We start from the raw sequence: 18,707 nt of genomic DNA on the forward strand, positions 1-18,707 counted from the left end.
TGCCAACCCTTATTCTGTCCTTATTCACCGAGCCCCTCATTTCCCATTTCTGATTCACTACATGTATAGGGAGGGCCTCTGTTCTGGCAGTCTTGGTGCCAAGGATAGCTTAAATGGACACTGAAGTGAATTTGTCAAGCTCTCGGGTTTGCTTGCACTGCCTAGACTGGCTCAAATTACCGCATTTTTCATCCTTTATTCGGTTGAGAGGTCGGTAATTATTTTATTAGGCGGGAAAGAAGAAAAACTACCATGCGTGGTCTGTGGCGGCCGCACCAACTAAAAGATGTGACGTCGGGAGGAGGGGCCACCGTGATTGGATGATGTCCAAGGTTAGCATTCAAACAAGTTTCGGTTTCGGTTCTGTGAAACAACATGCTTGAAATCCGACGGCATCGTTGGATAGGCATTGTCGATATCTCAGTAACCGTCTTACCGCGGTTCTGCCATGTTTTCGGCCGTAATATGCCTAAGATAAGCCTCCCAGGACGGCTTGGCATTGTAGAAATCACTAGCCGAGGCCTACGCACTGCATGAACGACCTCCGCGTCACCGCAGACGCTCAAATTCCATGCTCTTTTCCCGCAGATTCGGAGCTTGCCTCACTCATGCCCGTATCGTAAAAAGGGTGTTCGCACCAGGCCAAGGATCTGCTGATTCTGGCCTGTGCCCACTGCCCGCAAGCCGTCGGTGCTTGTGGCAACAGCACGCCAACGAGAACTGGTTAGCGCGTCAGTGCCAGTCTGCGCGCGTTCAGCGAACTGCTCGTGGAAGAGTGAACGTTGCGGCCCAAAAATGGTGAACCCAGGTTAGAAAACATCAGCCACTAAAGAAAAAATCAACTTACAAAAAAAAGAGCATGCACCCTCGGGGAGTCGAATTTGCGGCTTCCAAAACAAAAATTCTAACGCTTTAGACCACTCGTCCACGAGCCATTTTTTTTTCTTTATTGCATATTTTGTCAACAACACATACATTACAAAATCAACCTTTGAGGTTGAGGACAATAGCCACGAGCCAGCCTTGCCGAAGTGAGATATATAAGGTATATATTGTACAACCTTTTTACACTTTTATTTAGTTTTAGCATTTCAAGTACTTTAGGTTTCTATTTGTTGTATAGCGCTCCTGCAGTAAGCGTCCCCCAAACTTCCACAGTATCTCATGTCTAGCAATTGCATTTCTTAGATGAAAAAGCGTTCGCAGATGTGTGGTCGTGCTGCTGACCGCTGTGCTGGTTCACCCAGCGCAAAAAAAGTGCTTCCGGATCTCTAGTTTTGCGCTGTACGGTAAAAGTTGCAGTTGATTTTATTTTCTTAGTACCTATATTGACTTCGCTGACTCTTCTCCCGCCTATACGTGGCATTAGAATTTCCTGCTAGCGTGTAGTCAGCGAAGTGTCGCATGTGCACTTGTGCAGCGCTTGTGTGGAGCGACCCGGACTCGGAGCTTGATACAGTGTACAAACTAACAAAGAAAGGCGCATTCTTCCATTCACAAACGTGTTGTGGCTTAGTTTAAACTGATAGAGCGAATTGGGACGACCCGTGGGCGGCCGGCGGACTAAACCTTGGGCCGACTGACTCGGTCGCGGAATTTCGGCGAGCCGTGCAGTAGCGCAACCAATTGCCAGCTCGTCTCCTGCTGACGTCACATGAAAACGCCACAAAAAATGGGCGAGGGTGCAGAGAAGAGGGCAGCCTTTACGAATTGATTTTTTTACTAAATAAATTCGCGTAAACGCGCTCAGAGTGGGCGAAACATGGCCTATGGACTCTGGAGTACAATTTTCGATAGTAATCCCGCAATGTTTACAAATCGCTTCAGTGTCCCTTTAAGAGGGTTCAACGCTGGTCGACCACTCCCGACATGTCGTAGACACTCGAGTCACGGTCCGGGGGTTATAAAGAAGGTCCCCTTCACACCGAGTAGTCCGACTGACGCTGGCTATCACCCCCAAGTGCAGGAAACAAAAAATACCTACCTTAACGTACATACCCGAGAACGTAGTGGGGAAGCAGCCGCGCCGATGGCGTAGTTGTCATCGCACCAGTCATCGCACCAGTTGTCATCGCACCATATATATAACACAGAAATAAGGGTTGGCAGTCAAGAAAACCTCGGAAAACAAAGGGGAGGTTGTGGTAGGCATTGAAACAGATAAAGAATTTGGAAAGAAAGAAAGCGGAGAAAAAATGCCCGCCAGGTTGGATCCGAACCCACGATCTCCAGAATACCAGTCTGGTGCGATAACCACTACGCTACCGGCGGGGCGATTTCCCCCCTCCTCCCCCCATTTTTGGGGTATTTATGTTAATGTAATTTTTTTCCTGTGCTTGGGGGTGGTAGCCAGCGCCACTCAGACTTCTCGGGGTGAAGGGGACCTTCTTTTTAATCCCCGCCCCGTGACTCCAGTGTCTACGACATGTCGAGAGTGGTCAACCAGCGTTGAACCCTCTTAAGTTCCCTATGGCACCAAGACTGCCAGAACAGAGGCCCTCGCTATGCATGTAGCGAATCAGAAATGGCAAATGAGGGGCTTCATGAATTAAGATAGAATAAGGGTTGGCAGTCAAAAAAAACCTCGGAAAGCAAAGGAAGGAATGCGGTAGGTCATCGAAACAGATGAAGAATTTTTTTAGTCAGAAAGTAAGTGGTGGAAGAATGCACGCCGGGTGGGATCCGAACCCACGACCTCCAGAATACCGGTCTGGTGCGATGACCACTACGCTACCGGCGGGGCTGTTTCCCCTCCACTTTCTCGTGCAATAATGTTAAGGTATTTTTTGTTTCCTGCACTTGGGGGTGGTTGCCAGCGCAACTCCGTGTGGCGCTGGCTACCACCCCCAACGACTACTACCATACCATCTGTTTCTATGACCTACCGCATTCGCTCCTTCGCTTTCCGAGGTTTTCTTGTCTGCCAACCCTTATTCTATCTCCATTCACCGAGCCCCTCAATTCCCATTTCTGATTCGCTACATGCATAGCAGGACGGCTTGGTGTGTGACATATTTGAATGGTCCCTTTATGTTGAATGCTACAAAAAAATATTTGTGTTTGTTTCAGAGTTTCATTAGTTTGTCTTCTTTAAGCTGTATCAGGCAGTCTTGGGTAGTGAGATGGGGCCGAAATCTGTACATGGTGGTTCTAAAGTAGTGATTGTCTTCTATGTAATGGGCGAGACTGCTGTGAACCACATGCTCGAAAAGTTTGCCCACGCGAGATGTTAGAGTAATGGGGAGGAGGTTTTTGAGTGTGAGGGGTGACCGGGCTTGCAAAATGCATCACTCTCTACTGCGGCAGCGCGTGTGTCGAGCAGTTCAATTTTCGTGCTCATGTCCGAAACAACGCCATGGATGTAGCGTTTGAGGTCGTCAGTCATGGGTGAAACAACAGCTGGAATGGATTCATTGATTGATTGATTGATTGATTGATTGATTGATTAATTGATTGATTGATGGATTGATTGATTGATTGATTGATTGATTGATTGATTGTAGGGTTTAACACGCCGACGCAACGCAGGCGATGAGGCGTGCCGTAGTGGAGGGCTCCGGATTAATTTTGACCACCTTGGGATCTTTAACGTTCCCCGAAATCTCGTACACACGGGCGTTTTTTATTTCCGCCTCCATCAGAAAAGTTGCCGCCGCGGCCAGTTTGAATGAAGGCACTTTCAGTTGTTCGATAGGCTGGTATGGCTTCTTAGGGTGGTTGTGACAGTAGAATTTGTGCACGGAGATGATCTATTTGCTGTTCGAGAAGCGCAAATTTCGTAGTGTTTTCGGCGGTTTACTGAGTTTCTCGCGGAGTGGGCCACTTTTCTGTTGTAAGTCATAGGGGTGGGAGGGGACTCGGTACGTGCAGGGAGGGGCGGGAATTTGTATGAAGCAGTGGGAGGTACAGCGGCGACTGCCGAACAGCTCACGGGGGGAAAGGCCGGGCGCCGAGGTTGTGCATTCCTTGGGGCTTGTCTCTGCTGGTGGGTCGAAGAGTAGCCAGTTGTTTCGTGGGATGTGAGGCCTCGTTCCCGGACCCGGATACGAGGCGGTGGTTGTCGCAGCGTCTTGCGGCAGTTTCGGCTCGCTGTCGGGTAGTCAAGTCCACAGAGTTTGCACGTCGGCGTGCACTCGGGGTCGGCGGCAGGATTTTTAACTTGACACTGCGCACAGATTGGTGTGTCAGAATTCGGACACACATCTTAACGGTGTCCGAGGTTCCCCACATACGGAGCAAAATTGATAGGTTTGCCGGTAACGGTGGCATCGCGTGCGGATTCCGTACGCCTCACCCCCTCTCGCTAACCCGTTTTTTTTTTTAAACAAGGTTTTGTTCTCTCTCTCTCTCTCTCTCAACGTAGAAGGGGACTCGCAGACCTGCTAAGGCGGTGACTACGGAGCTTAAGGCTACCAGCATGCGGGCGCTGATGATGCGTGGCCCCGTCGTAGCGATAATAGTCTGCAGTTGATCTTCCGTAGTGCCTTGATAGATGCCGTGAATTACTCTGCAAATGGTTCCCACGAAGTTTTACACCAAAGCTTCTTACCTCTACCAGCCAGCGGTTCTTTCGTGGCGTGCGAGACAACATACTCCCAACGCGCGCTGCGGAGGGAAGGGCATTTTCACTCACGGAGCGCAGTGTAGATGGCGCGGCGAATTTACCGAGCGTTCCCCGCGCGATCACGCCGGCGGGCGCAACGGCGCGATCAGGCTTTGTCGTCTCATTTAGCAACGGTTGTGTTGGGCCTGTTCAGGTGCAGCTTCACGTTCATTGAGCGCTTCCTTCGCACGGCTTGATTAACTTGTTCGACAGCACCTCCAGGGTGACCCGGAGACGACGGAAGTAAGTGGGCGTACCGCGAAGATACGTTAAAGATTAGTTTGTAGGGCACGAAAACAAAATGTAGATTCCTTGTGCAAGACATCTGGCTGCTAAACAAACACTACCTTTTGCGCACTTGCCACGAATGGGAATCAGTTTTCTAAATTGGTGAATACCAATTTTGTTGTGTTTAAACACGTATTACAAAAGGCGAAACGAGCAGCTGGTTCTGATGGAAATGGCGATTATAAGAGTTCCCTCAGCTTCTTCTCAATTTTCAATGTTACTAAACAAACTAGTTTTAATCGGCTTAAATGGGAATCACTGAGCTCACGTGCCCAGTTCTGGTGTTTGCGCTTGTGTCGCGTGGTAATGTCGCCCCAAGCTAGCAGGTCAAGATGGTAAGGTTCCGCTGTCTCACTCTTCGAATGACGCTCCTCTCCGTTTTCTTTCTGCCGACTCCCAGGCGGGCCAGAGCGGCGGACGCCGCCGCTCCAGCCCGGCCGTGGCCGACAAAGCTACTGCGTTCAGAAGCCGCCCCTGCGAATTCTAGGCAACGGCTGGCAGTATCTCTGGTTTCACTGTTTGTAGAGGCATGTGTGTATGAATTCAACTGCCGTCGCATGGGCAATTGTTGTGGGTGTCCTTTACAGCTTTACTTTATAACCGCCTTCATTGCGTGGATTGTGGGCAATTTTTTAGAGATGCCACTACTTCGTACGTTGCGGCGCCAAGCTGGCTGCTGGTGATGCTTCACAGAGAGTGGACGCAGGTCTGGCGTGCTGACAACTATAATATTTTTAGCAGCTTGCGGTTGGGTCTTCACTTGCGCGAGAAGACATGCTCAGGAATGAGACTTGCGCGTATCGATCGTGCCACTTAGAAATTCGGAGTACCGAGCGTGGGCGAAATATTAATTTATAGTCAGTCTCGGGAGTCGGGGAGCTGGCGCCGTGCGCGAAGTAAATGGCTGCCTACTTGTCGGGGACTGAGCAAGTGCTTGCTGGTGGTGTTTCAGGTCATGCGTTCTCGTAGTATATTTCCCCACAGGTCGTCCTGCGGCAATCTTGTACCACTTGCCGCGTCAAAATCCATTATATCTACGGGCGCTGCACTTGTTGTGGTTGGTTGAACGGCTGGATACTGCTCTACTTGCATGGTGAAGAATAGTTGGCGAGTCGGCGTGAGGATTCCACAGGTTTGAGGTGATCGCTGTCAGGCAAGGCGGCGGTAGGCCTAGCCGCGGCCGTCAGCGTGGCTGCGGCTTCCGGAGAGATATTGGCAAATGGTAGACCACACGTCGTCTTGGGTGGTATCGACACGTTCGCGGTGGCCTGACCGAGCTGTATGTAGCAACGTTAGGAATTATTCAGCTATTTGGCAGCCCAAAAAATTGGCCCCAATCTATGCTGTGAAGGTGGTTGTAAAGCAAAGTTTTAAACGACACCCACAGCAATTGTCCATGCGACGACACTTGAATTCACACACGTGTCTCTACAAACAGTGAAAACAGAGATTCTGCCAGCCGTTAACTGGAATTCGCGGAGGCGGCGTCCCGAACGCAGCCCCATCGTAGGACACGGTTGGACTAGAACAGCGGACGCCGCCGCTGTAGCCCTGCCGGGAGTCGGGAGAAGGGAAACGGAGAGGAGCGTCTTTCGAAGAGTGAGACAGCGGAATCTAGCCGTCCTGATGTGCTAGCTGAGGGCTGCACCACCGCGCGACCGAAGCGCAGAGAGCGAAACCATTCGGCATGTGAGCTTAGTGATTCCTATTTATACCAATTTCAACCTTTTCAGTTTAAACGTAAGTTTGACAATTGCGAGAAAGCTGAGAGAACTTTCATAATCGCAATTTATCAGAACAAGTTGCTACTTTCCCGTTTTGTAATACCTCTTAAAACGCAACCGAATTTTTATTCACCAATCTAAAGCGGAGTCCTATTCGTGGCAAGCATTGCGCAAAAGGTAGCGTTTCTCTAGCGGCAAGATGTCTGTATGTGGTCTCTACATTTTTTCCCCACCCTGCAAACAAATCCTTAACCTATCTTTGCCGTACGACCAGTTAATTACGTCGGGTGCGGGTTACCCTGGAGGTGCTGTTGAACAAGTTATTCAAGCCGTGCAAAAGCACCGTGCAATGGACGCTAAGCGGCACCAAAGCAGGCCCAAAACAGGCCCAAAATAGTCGTCGCTAAAGCTGACGACAAAGCCGTGCCGCCGACGCCGCCACCGGCGAGCAGGCACTTCAGCGCGGGAAACGCTAGGTAAATTCGGCGCGCCATCTCTAGCGTTCTCCGTGAGGGAAATCCTCGCCCTTCTCCGTCCCCCCGCCGCCGCCACCGCCACGTTGGAAGATTGTTGTCACCCATGGCACGAAGGAACCGTTGACTGGTAGAGCTAGAATGGTTTGCTTTATTACAGACGTTAAAGCCGGAGCCTATGGGATGCGTGTCTTGTTCAGAAAACAAGTTTGATGATACCTCAACTGTAATGAAGCCAGCAGAGATTGGAGACACTTATTAAGCAACATAGTGCATATTGCCGCGAACCATGTATCGCTGCTCACACAAAGTTCCTTGATTTCGTCATCAAAGATGTCGGTACAATCCACGTTAACTACGCACGTGGTAGTCTTGTAAACATTTCTATAGTTGGGAAATGAAACAAATGTTGTAAAGTGTCTCAATTGTAAATGAATGACTGCACACAATTACTGTGATAGCTACGACTCGAATTATGGAAATGTGGGTTGAGATACCCATTTCTGTCGAGTCTCAAACCACTGCGAAGAACCAGGAACATAAACCTTTAATCGGCGACCTAACAGCTGCATTCTAAAGTTGGGGTGTGCGATGGGATGCAGATAGAACGTACAATTTCATTTCATCCTCGAGTATTTAGAATAAATAAACCGCAGAGCCATGTTCTGGATTCATTCAAGTTTCTAATAGAGGTCCGCCTGATCGTGCTGCGGTACTTAGTAATGAGTCGTGTAATTTTATTGCACGCAGCGAGTTTCCCATTCAGGCAAAGGGCGGAAGAGAGGCTGTGGCAAGTGTATGGCGCAAAAAACCAACTTGCCTATATGCCTTCGGGAAGACGTTATCAATAAGACCTGATGTTACTTTAGATGTCAGTGTAACACCGAAGTATTTCCCGGTTTCATGAAGTTCGACCTAAATTATTCCACGCTCAACTGGAAGTAAAATAACGAGAGTACTTTTTTTCGGGTTATTGTAATGCATGTCATTTTAGTTGCATTGACTTAAGAAACGATGTTAGACATAGATGACTTTATTTGCACTTGGATTCAGGCACAGTGGCATATATTACACAATTGTCGCCAAAAGCCGTACCATCACAGCAGAATCTACATAATTATACACGTAATTGATATAACTAAAAAAAGAGTTGGCCCAAGGACTTATCTTTGCAGTGCACCCAAAAATACGCTAAAGGGATTGGCATTGATGGTATTCATTGTAACACGTTTGGTCGACTGCTGAAGATGACTTCTGCCCATGCTACTACGTTATTACTATTTATTCTCATCCGTTGAAGTTTTCTTATTAATTTGCTGTGAGGAACCCGGTAAATATCCTACGCAAAATCCGTAAATATTGGCTGTGCTTGAAGCCTGGAGTTGATAACCGACGCAAATCGTAGGTGATTTCAAGTGGTCGTCTAGAGTACAGTCCTCTGTGACTGTCATGTCCTTTGGTCATCATCATCACCAGCCTATCTACGCCTACTGAAGGGCAAAGGCCTCTCCAGCTATTCTCCAATTACCCAGGTCCTGTGCCAACCGCAACCAATTTATCCCTGCAAACTTCTTGATCTCATCTGCCCATCTAACTTTCGGCCGCTACCTGCAACGCTTGCCTTCTCTATGGATCCGCTCGGTTACCCTCAGTGACCAACGCTTATCTTGCCTTCGCATTACATACCCTTCCCACGTCCATTTCTTCTTCTTAATTTATACTAATATGTCCTTAACACGCGTTCTTTCCCTGACCCACTCCGCTCTCTTCTTGTCCCTTAATATTACACCTAACATTTTCCGCTCCATTGCCCGCAGAGTCGTTCTCAGTTTAAGTTGAACCCTCTTAGTAAGCCTCCCATTTTCTGCCCCGTAGGTGAGTACCGGTAAGATGCAGCTGTCATACACTTTCTTCTTCAGCGACAATGGTAGGCTGCTATTAATTATCTGAGAATGTCTGCCATATGCACCCCACCCCATTCCTATCCTTCTAATTATCTCTGTCTCATGGTGGGGATTTGGGGTCACAACTTGGCCTAAGTAGATATATTCACTTACCACTTCCATTACCTCACCCCATATCCTAAACGGCTGTGCGGCCCTGAAATTATTGATCATTACTTTGGTTTTCTGCATATTATTTTCAGACCCACTGTTCTACTCTGTTCGTCCAGTGCGGAAAGCATGCTGTGCATTTAGTCCCGAGAGTTACTTAGTACGGCAACGTCATCAGCAAATCTGAGGTTACGGAGGTATTCTCCATTAACCCTTACTTCCACCTGTTCCCAATTCAACGCTCTGAACACTTCTGGTAAACATGCTTTGAATAACATGGGAGAGATTGTGTCTCCTTGTCTGACGCCTTTCCTTATATATATATTTTACTGCTCTACTTATAGGCGATGATGGTAGCTGTGGACCCATTGTAGATATTCTCTAGTATTTTAATATAATGCTCATCTGCCCCCTGGTTCCGTAATGCCTGAATAACTGCTAGCGTTTCGACCGAGTCAAATGCTTTCTCATAATCTATGAAGGCTATATATAGGGGTTCAGAATACTCAGCGCACTTCTCTATCACCTGATTGATCGTGTGACTGTCGTCCAGTGTGGAATAACCTTTACGGAACCCTGCTTGTTCTTTAGGTTGACTGAAATCTGAGGTTGCAGAAATTCTGTTAGCGATTACCTTGGTAAGTACCTTGTAGACGACTGACAGTAAGCTGATCGGCCTGTAATTTTTCAAGTGCTTCTTGTCGGATTTCTAATGGATTAGGATGATGTTCGCGTTCTTCCAAGATTCCGGTACCATTGCGGTCATTAGGCATTGCGTATACGGGTTTGCCAGTTTTTCAAGTACAATCTCTCCGCCATCCTTCAAGGGGTCTGCTGTTATCTGATCCTCATCAGGTGCTTTGCCCCCTTGCATTTCTTTTAAAGCCTTCCTTAAGTCTTCGGTCGTTACTGGTGGTGATCAAATGCTGGTTAATAATCTCTGAGTAAATTACAATAGGTTTATTAGTTGCAACGCATCTCATGCTCACCTCTTTGTCCTTCCTGAATCTGTCCGGAGTTGTCCGCACAGCTGCGCCTCTCCTCCTCTCCTCTCTCCAAAAGCGAGCACTCTCTCCCAAACTGCTGCGGGTTGGCGCAGCGCGCTCTCACTCCGTTGCTAGGCGCCGGTGGGCGGCGCTGCGCTAGGCGCTGCGCGCGCTGCGCATGTGCAGTACTCTCTCCGCGCTCTCCTCTCCTTCGGGCGCTGTGAATATAAAGCGGCATCCCGCGCTCCGACGGTCTCAGTCGACAGTCGTCCGCGTTACGCTTGCACTCTTTCGCAGTACTCGACGATTGTTTGATGCAATCGTCGAGCCCCTAACTGTGCACTATACGGACCACAAGGCACTCATTCCCGTCTGCAATAAAGACCGTACCTGAGCATACGTGTACTGCATGTGCATTGCATGGTGAAAATGGAAAATTACGCCCACCTCCCCTTCGCGTGAGAATCTCTGCTATAAGCGTAATCAATACGATGGAAAACGCCAATGGAACCCCCCATGAGATGCATTGCATCACACCAGGGTTCCCGCGAGGGGAGGTGGGGGTAATTTTTATTAATATTCTCTACTAGCTTGCAGGATATACTTGTTAAAAATAAGGTGCTGTAATTAGCAATTTGCCGCTTATAGCAAGTTTTGTAGAATGGCGTCCTCCAGCGCAAAGCCAGCCAGCAGGTAGCTGATATGTTCTGAGAGAGGCTGTGAAGATAGCACACAAAAAGGGTTCAGCTGCGTGGCATACCGTTTTGAAAACGGAGTTGACCAATTTTCTGGGTGTCGCCGCGGTGGATCAGTGGCTAAGGCATTGCGCTGCTGAGCACAAGGTCGCGGGTTCGATTTCCGGCCGCGGCGGCCGCTTTTCTGATGGAGGTGAAAAGCAAAAACGCCCGTGTGTACGAGATTTCGGCGCACATTAAAGATCCCCAGGTGGTCAAATATAATCCGGAGCCATCCACTACAGCGCGCCTTATCGCCTGAGTTGCGTCGGCGCTTTAAACCCTAAAATCAGATTGCCTGGGTGTGCCGATTTTTTCCCGTCGATTCAAAACAGCAAGTAAAGAACGCCCTATTAGAAGCGTGGAGTTGATAACCGACGCGAAGTTGTGGGTGATTATAAGTAATTGTGTTGCGGTGTACAGTGCTCTGCGAAAGCCATGTGCTTTAGGAAAGAGAAGAGCAATATTATCTATGTACGTTCTAACAAGTTTATTAATAAAATTCTCAACTGTCCTCATCGTGTATTTGTCAAAGGTATGACCGTGTAATTAACAATATGCCGCTTATTGCCAGTTTTGTAGAATGGTGTGATCCTAGCGCAAGGCCAGTCATCAGCGAGACTCTGAAGATAGCACACAAAAAGTGGTTCAGCTGCGTGGCGTACGGTTGAAAAACGGCTTGGAGACATTGTCGGAGCCTGCCGACTGTTTTACGTCGATTTGCTACAAGAAGTCAAGAACGCCATCCTCAGTGATTTTATATCAGGCCTAGAAGAAAAGTATGGCTGCACACATTCAAGTTGCTCCGATTCGCGTCTGTAAACCGACTGCAAATAGGCGTCGAATGAGCGTGCAACTATGCGTTCGTATGCCACGACATTACCCTCAACTTGGGTTCGCGAGACTGCATTTTGAGGTTTAAATAAGAACCGCGAATGGCATCAAGCTTGGGTGTCATCAAGCTTGTTAGCGTGGTTGAAACGAAGTTGTTTCTTGAATTTCTATTTCCCACCTTTAAAGGAGAAGAAAGTTGAGTGATAACAGGCGAGTTCTCGTTATTACTGCGGGCCCGAACGTTCAGGTTTCGTTTATTGGGAATGTTATATCGATTAATCCAAGGAGTTTCGCGTTTTATTCGTTTTTTTTGTAGGGATCAGTTACTCTTTACAACATAAGGCTGCTTGTGTGACGCAGTTCCACAAACCACCTACATTACTTGAAGTATCACTAGCAGTTTCTTCAAACTTTGTGTCAAGGCAGTCAATAATATCTACGTTCTGGTCTCATATGTAGTTTTCGACCGCAGCATGCGCGTTCATTGTGCTTCATTCGACAAGTAGGAATTTGATATTAAATATTACCAGTATCATATTTTGATCCGACATGCCTCTTCTATAATAAATTTTGGCTCTAGATTGTGCGTCCAAAAGCATGGTCAAGTACACTGCGAGAATACTCTTGAACGCGAGTTGGTTTTTTTACAAGCTGTGATAGCGAAAAACTAAGAAATCTGCATAAAAGTAATTCAGAGCTGCCATTTACTTTGCTGCTTGTTTCGGTTGTCTTCCTATCAATGCCAGGCAAATTCAAGTCGCCAGTAAGAAGTCTAGTCCTGTTGTTCACTTTGCCATAAAGGGGGTCACATATCTGGTGAAGCTAACCATCAGGAGCCCCCGCCTCCCGGAAAATTCCACCTATTAGCATTGAACGACGGGGATAGGTGAGGGTTGACAAGACACCAACGTAGTTGCCGATGCTTATGCATTGCTTAACCGCAATTGCTACGCCACTACCCCGACCTTTGCGGTTTCACTAAAGAATGGGGTAGCTCGGGGGTATTATTTCGGAATCGTCTATACACGTATGCAACCCTAATTCGGTGATAGCTGTAATGCCGTGAGAGTACAGCAGCGATATTTTTGACTGTTTTTATTTTTATTAACAAGGCATCTGTAGGGGCTAGTTGGTTCTGCATAACTTGAATAGAGAGCGCTTAAAATTTGACAGTAAACAAGGACGAGAAAGGCTACAACACAGGACGAAGCATGAACGTAGATGAACATATATATACACGTGCTTGTATGAAAAAGAGATACAAAACAATGATCACTGAATACCATAAAATATATGGTCACTGAGTACCATAAAACATCAGTACTCCTGAGGTCCAGAAACAAGATGCAGCGCGAGATACGGGAAATATACAGCATGTTGTCTGGAAAAGAAGGGGAATACGTCAGCGCACCGTCTATCACATTATTGAAAAGAGAAATAGACTTCTTGTCGCGCTAGGAACTGAGCATGCGCTCCTTGTAACACCATGTGCAGTTGTAATCTTTCTATATCTTCTTTGTATCTCTTTTTCATACAAGCACGTGCATATATATATTCGTCCACGTTAATAAATCAGTTGTTAGTTCGTGCTTCGTCTGTCAAAGTTTAAGCGTTCTCCATTCAAGTTATTTTCATTTCAACAATTTTGCTTTCTGCAGCGTACGTTTGCCAAGCGAGTTCTCGATACCAGTAAAACGAGTTTCTACGCTTTTTAAATCAGTATGGACAACAGTTTCCAAATAACTAATTTCATTTACAATTACCAGTGCTTCGCCTGTCTTGGGGCCAGGGGTTTCGGCGACATCACTACTACGAAGCATTAGAACACGAATTACACGGAAACATTTAAGGCAGCCATAACCAAAGCAACTGGGGCTCGTCAGTACAACTAACGTTCTCGATCTACGTTGTAATGAGTTTGGCAGAGACCATTTAACACTAATCTGCTAAGCAAAGACGATCATGTTAACCAGCGTGCGCTGGATGGCGCCTCTGATCCTACTGGAGAGGTGCGCTGCTTGGACTGTCTTTAGTACAGACTTCATGTCACTGGCGTTACTGGCGCCGCTAGCAATGCGAACGGGTAATCCAGATTTGGCGGAGCTTCCCGGAAGCGGGGCCCGTACGCGTGTGCCAATAATGTCCTGGCGAACTGCACCAAGGCAATGTGGTTCCACTGTTGTGGATCCAAAAAGCATATGCTGACTTATGGACGCAGGAACGACAGCAGGGGCTACTCCGTGGCGTCCAACTAACATCTGCACACCAAAGACGATCATGTTAGCGAGAGGGCGATGGCTCGTGCCGTCGAGCCCACTCGTTTTGTTAAGCTGCTGTAATTTCTTGGGTAAACCTAATACAGCCTATTAGGGATTTGCACAAACATTGGTTGCATTCTGACTTTGGGATGGTGATGCGAGCATACCACCAAAGTTTTGGAGCACTATACACCTGAAGAATAGCCCTGCGCAAGCGGAAAATGTAGGTATTATAACAGAGTCTTCTGTCGAGGTCTATATTTTTTGCCACAAAATTTTGCAAAAGAAACATTGTGGGTTAGTGTATTGCACTACCTACGACAGCTCCGCTGCCTCAGGACAACCAGCAATTCCGTCTGATCTCTACGTCGGGCAGGTGGCATCGCTGCTTAGAGCCAAATAATACACAGCCACCTTCTAAATTGTTACCCCATTTCTTCAAAAAGCATACCATGTAAAATTCTTCACTTTGTTCTCTTTTCTAATGCTGCAATATTCCTTGCATTGATTTTGCTTCCGCAAGGCGCTCTCCTCTGACAATAACTGTTATCGCTCTATAACAAATTTTACCTGATTTTGGGCCGCGGCTTATGATGACATAGCCTATTTCGAGAGTTCTCTAAGCAATTTAATTATGTATCTCACAATGTTTTTTGAAGCTACTGGAACTGTACCTATATGCTAGTCCTGTTTTCAGGCAATAGTTGTTCGTTCTTTATTGGTCTCAGCACGTAGTAGCTAATACCCAAGAATCGTCACCCAGCCTCGCTTTTTCTTGCATTACTCAAGGTTCCACCACTGGGTACTGCTCTTTTATTTTTAAATTCTATTATTGATATATACGACTGTGTCTCATCGCTTGTTCACAGGCGGTTAGCTTTTTTAAATTGTTGACTTTAGCGATATTTAGTTTGTTAAATGGACATTGACGCAGTTCCGTAGTCGTGGAGAGCATACGGCTGATGAATCCATAGAAATAAAAAGCATTGTGCGTTTGAAGACCTTCAATTTCTGAACAAATACTGCTAGCGAACATGAACACTGGGCAAAGTAGGAAAATATGAAACCCACGCTAGGTAGTAGAAATATAACAGCGTGTATTTTGTCTTTTGCTTCTTCATCCAGTGGCAAAGTTCCATAGCAGTATGAGTTCATTAGTCTTTAATCAACTCGCCAAACTCTCCGCTTTAATTATCCTTAGATCTCTGCTTTACCGTCCCGACCCCTTAAATGATTCATCGTTGAATTTGCGCCATCATACAATAAATGGCAGTCCACATATCCTGGAACCTTGCCTTGTCAATTCATAATAATATATAATACCCATGCTAATACATGCTTGGCTATTCCGTTGTGATTTTTCTACCGCTTCTATCGCGTTAAAAATAACGCTTCACTAAACGTTAGTCCGGACAGCACATGAACATAGTTCTTCGATGTAGGATACTAGCTGTAAAATTCTTACTCATTCAAACATGTTCAACCTATTTGTGTGCGTTTTATTTGTCCTGTGTTTGTTCCCACGCAGAGTGTTATTTGCATAATTTGCGTTTGGGTTAGTTGGTGTTTGATCAAGTTGAAGTGGTACAGCGTAAGCCGACGAAGGACACAGAAAGAATGCACAAGGCGGGCGCTGTATATTGAAAAGGAGCAGAAATATATAACTTTCCCGCGCAAACTCTGCAGTGGAAACGCTAAAAAATGATCCGCTTTCTATGAATTTAGTCCGTTTCGCTTTCCATTATACCACGTCAATACAAACGTAAATATGAGATAAAAAATTTCTTGTGACTTACGTCTCCTTATATGCTTCAAACATGAAACCCCAGCGATTATTAGATACTCCTTTATTCATAAGTCGTGTTTTTCTCTTTATTATTTTTCTGTTTCTCCTATTTAGGATGCGAATTAATCTGACAGCAGAATAGCCTCAGTTCACCCGGCCGCTCCACAAAGCCAGAGATCTCCGCATCCCTAGCACTGTGTTTAGTGACCTCTGCATCTGCTCTTGGAACTAGCGTGAAATCCCCCGTAAAAATGGGTGTATATGTATTTCGGCGAATACTTAGGTACTTGTTGCGTTGACGGACAACAATGAAATTGACGATAACGGCCACTTTACTCGCTTGATGAGCATTTAATGAGGCACAAGGTTTTCGCATTAGAATGTTACTGCCAATTTTGCGCCTTGAGTATATACACGCATCCGTACGTCGCCGGGAATTCTAAACGCCCGAGAGTTCCTTGTTTTCTACTCAGGAACTGGCCAAAACCAGCTTTGGTTTTCATGTGGTACTTTATTTCAGATCAACCCCAATATGGCCAATGCAGTGGTCCCCCAATCCCTGGACCCTGCAAGGCCTACATGCCAAGTTGGTACTATAACAAACACTTTGGTCTTTGTTTTCCGTTTATATATGGGGGATGCCAAGGCAGCAAGAACAACTATCCCAGCTGCTATAGATGCATGGTAAAATGCACACGTAAGTGCAAACTGTTTATATTGCATGAACATTCTCCGTTGATATTATATGAAGATTCAACCATTTCCCTTTCTTTTTGTCTCCTTTTTGCTACAAAACAATGCTATGTGCCGAATTCCAGAGAAATAAAAACGTTTGAGTGTTGCCTATGAAAATGCATATAAAAAACAAAGGAGTTCCTATGCTGGCGTTCGTATTTGGAGAGAGACACTTATTATCCACAAGGACAAGTTTCATACCTTATATATTGAGAACTCATGACAATCATCAACTTATTTCTTAGTAAGTCGAACCCTAAATGTTATGTTGTCTATATGAATGCCAACTGAATCATTTCTGACACTTTATCTTTTCTTGATATATTAGGTACCAACATAATGTTCAAATATTTTTAATAAAAATGCAACCTGCTCGAGCATTCGTGAGTTCAATATAGGTTTTTAATAACGAACGATCTTTCTGGGAAGATGTTGCGGAGTTCCTAAATTGTGCCGAGTTAATCAAGTTGTTTTTGTTTTTTTGTCCCCTTTTTACTGTTTTTTCTGAGAAGATTTGTACATGTTGCTATGTATGCAGACCATATTTCGGTTTTCAGCTCCCGGGTTGCGGCAATCTCTTTTCCTAGTTGTCCTCTCTTTGGCTTTGTGCTCTTTCAAAACGCTGCACGTGCAAGTCTTAAAGGAGCCATGAAAACAAAGGTTTGTTTTATTCGAAAGATTAGGTGTTTCATAGTACCCCAAGCGCTTTCCCGGAAGCAAATGATGCTTTATTCACTGAGAAATAAGGCAATTTAAGCCAAAATTTTAAATCTCCCGCTAAAATTGAACATTCCGTGACGTGTACAATGGCGTCATAGAGCCGGTCCATGAAACAGATACTTAGTATGTCGACTCCATATAGCACCCACACGCGGGAGTCGATCGAGACGGCGGCCATTTTAAAAATACTAGTAAAACCTAGTGCACGCGCAGCCCTAGTCATGGAATCGCCTGATCCGGAGAACAAAACTCTCGCCGAGGAGCTCGGGCTTGCATTTAACAACCTCACACCACTAAAACGCTCAATCCTTCTAAGTGCACGAGCGGCAAGAGTTGTGGGATACGCGGTGGACGGGAAAGCGACCATTCCGCGATAGCCACAACAGACGAACGCCCAGCCGTCGGCACCGCTGCCTCGTCAGCTCCGTCGCGACGGACGAATATAGACTGGTACGTATGTGCCGTATTTTGATTACGGTTAATAATAGTTCAATTTCAGTAGCAGTATCACTTATGCCAGTTGGCCGGTGTCGTGTATGGAAAGCCGTTCGCGCGAGCTCTCTGCTTCGACCAGAAAGATACGAGCGTCAATGCGCGGTGTTTACGGCATTTTTTCCTCAAGGTCAGAGCGATTTGACGAGTCGGCGACGAGCGCCAGCATGTCCCAGGAGTGAGCTAACGTAAGGGTCCCTGCCGTAATCACTTCCTCTGAAATGAAGCGAGCACACTCGTACTTCCTTTAGCTCTCTTTCTCCTCCGTTTGCAAAGTTCACAAAACGTGGCCACTTGCTTCGCCTAGGTTCGTCGTTGGGCAGCACATGAAAGGAGATCTCCTCACCGGCGGGGATGTCGCACTCCCTCGACGATTTGCCCGTACTACATGGACATTTCAAAACGCAGCAACGAAATTTCATTGTAAAGTACTCGAACAAACTGAAGTTTTCAGTGGTTGTAAACTGGAAACGAGCTCGTAACGACAGCAGCAAGCCAACACCATTCGAAACTTACGCGACGACTGGCACTATCTCGTCGCTTCTTGCTGTTCCTTACTCCCCTCGTTTCTATTTTTACCTTTGCTGGTTGGCGATATGACGGCCAACCTCCTGTGAAGGGATTACGATACGAAGCAAGGTCGCGGCTGTGCGTGCTGGAAGGGTTCGTTGGTCCCGAAGAGCCTCGAACCCGAAAATTCGTCTGCGCGACGGCGAGATGTCGAGCTCGGCCGGCGCTAGTTTCGTAGGCATTGGCGCACACGCTTGCGTGTTCGTTCGGGCCTTCAACCGTTTACTCCACCGTTCTTTGTCATAAAAAGAATGTGCAGTATGTTTCACGGGCATTTAGCTCGCTATGCAAACTGTAAGCCCTGCCTAACATGCGTTTGCTTTTGCCGGCCTCCGCCAATCGCAGAGCATTCCCAAGTGACATCACAGGTTCTGTTGCGGAAAATGAGCTGGTGGGTCGCATGGTCATTTCCTTTTTTCCTAATTATGTAGCTTATTTGAGCGAAGTTTG

The 18,707-nt window shown here is 46.6% G+C and overlaps 1 long non-coding RNA gene across 1 annotated transcript in view; it reads left to right on the top strand.

Annotated features, from left to right (window-relative positions):
* LOC144172466 (uncharacterized) overlaps positions 1 to 18,707 on the top strand; it is a 60,962-nt gene that overhangs the window by 18,841 nt on the left and 23,414 nt on the right. Inside the window, exon 3 of the long non-coding RNA XR_013323016.1 lies at positions 16,261 to 16,437. This is a non-coding gene — a long non-coding RNA (uncharacterized LOC144172466). The remainder of the gene's footprint in view (positions 1 to 16,260; positions 16,438 to 18,707) is intronic.

Source organism: Haemaphysalis longicornis, unplaced genomic scaffold (genome assembly GCF_048455015.1).
Source record: "Haemaphysalis longicornis isolate Haplotype H1 unplaced genomic scaffold, Haemaphysalis longicornis Haplotype H1 scaffold_216, whole genome shotgun sequence".
In the NCBI taxonomy this organism is placed as follows: domain Eukaryota; kingdom Metazoa; phylum Arthropoda; class Arachnida; order Ixodida; family Ixodidae; genus Haemaphysalis; species Haemaphysalis longicornis.